The sequence below is a fragment of the Centruroides sculpturatus genome, unplaced genomic scaffold (genome assembly GCF_000671375.1).
Source record: "Centruroides sculpturatus isolate CEXI.00-Female unplaced genomic scaffold, Cexi_2.0 scaffold5898, whole genome shotgun sequence".
NCBI classification, from domain to species: domain Eukaryota; kingdom Metazoa; phylum Arthropoda; class Arachnida; order Scorpiones; family Buthidae; genus Centruroides; species Centruroides sculpturatus.
In genome coordinates, this window is record NW_019390013.1 from 1 (window position 1) to 1721 (window position 1721).

The window sequence follows — 1721 nt, forward strand, 5'->3', positions numbered from 1 at the left end:
ACAAACCCCATCATTTAATATTTTTTTTATTTAAGCAAGCATGTATGCATGTTGTTTCATATTTGCCCGTGGATTTTAGAATTATTAAAATTTTCAATGTTGTTTCATGCTTCTTGGCCAGATTTCTTTAATGAGAACTGATTGTTCTAATAATGTTTTTCTTCTCCCTTGTCCTAGCTTCCTATTCTACCTTTCCTATAAACCAGGTGTTGTTGTCATTGGTGATAGTGCTCTAAATGAATTTGAAAGACTTCCTGTGTTTTGTTTTTATAGGTTAAATAAAAAATTACTACCCAGAAAAATTAAATTTTTAAAGATCTCTTAGGCAAATGCAAGGAAATGAAAATGTCAGATTTTATGAAAAAATGTAGAGAAAAACAAGAAGTTGCTGATACTTCAGATTAAGGTTAATAGAAAACTCAAAAGAAGATATTTTTGGCAAAAAGAAAATGTTCTGGTTTAACAGTGTTTAGCAGTGAAGAAAAAAATTAACATTAATGTGCTATACTTTGATTGTGATTGTTAGTAATTATTGATTGCTTTAATAAACATATTTCTCATAATTATGAAAAAGAATAGCATACTTTTGCTAACTTTTGGAATCTAATCTTATGTCCCATTTATTAAAAATAATAATTTATGGTCAATTTTGAATGTTTTTTGTATTCAGTCAACAAAATATCTGAAATTGATTTTAAAATTTGACTTGAAATTATAGTTTAGGGTAATTACACTTATATTTAAAATATATTATTTGTTAATAATAAAAATAAGGTGTATAAATTTATTTTTTTTTTTTTTTTAGAAAGAGCTAATTAGAGAAGTAGAAATGGGTCCCTTCAAGCATACTGTAGATGATGGTTTGGACATTAGAAAGGTATATTTAATCATATTTATAATTATAATTACTATATTAATTTATCTGTTAGATATTAGAACTATTTAAATTAGTTAAGTTTGGTATTATTGGATTGATTTAAAAATCAAACAAACAAACTGAAAACTATAAGACTTCTTTAATTTAAAATATTCAGATCGTATTGTTTATTGTAGTAGTAATTGACTGTTAATTAAATGTAATATATGAATTAAATTCATGTCATATTTTAACATTTATTGACAAGAGTATGTCTTGTTTATAAAATTGTACTGCTGATTTATGTTACCAGCTTAGAGGTATGAAGGAGTACATGTCGAGAGATAATATTTGGCACAGAGTATTAGGTGCCCAAATCATTAAAAAAATCCAGACTTGTAGGTAGTCGGGGACCGAGAATCAAGTCAAAATAAAATACAAAATGGTGACCCTCTTCTACAAACAGGCACCTCACCCCACTGAAGTCAGGTGGGGGAGAGTACCACCCACAGTCATTCTAAATAAACTCTGACCTTAGGACTGAACACGTAATTTTTTTTACGTTAAATAAAATTTGTAATCTAATTTTGTACATTTGGGAGTGCTTCAAATATGACATTAAAACAGGGTGTCGTTACAAATAGGGTTTTTAACATTATCTAGTATAGTAAAATCGTGGGAACAATAAAAATTTGACGTTATATTAGGGTTGTCGTTAAATCCGATGACGTTATAATCGAATTAAACTGTATATTGTTTGTGCAAAATAAAAAAATAATTTCAGAAAATGCAATAGCCATGATTATTTTTTCAAAAATGGGAAATTTTTGTTATGCATCGATAAAAATTCAACCCGGGCCGACAC

At 27.6% G+C, this 1721-nt stretch overlaps 1 pseudogene; it reads left to right on the plus strand.

The window, feature by feature from the left end:
• Positions 1 to 805: 805 nt before the first annotated feature.
• LOC111617400 overlaps positions 806 to 1721 on the plus strand; it is a 2936-nt pseudogene continuing 2020 nt past the window's right edge.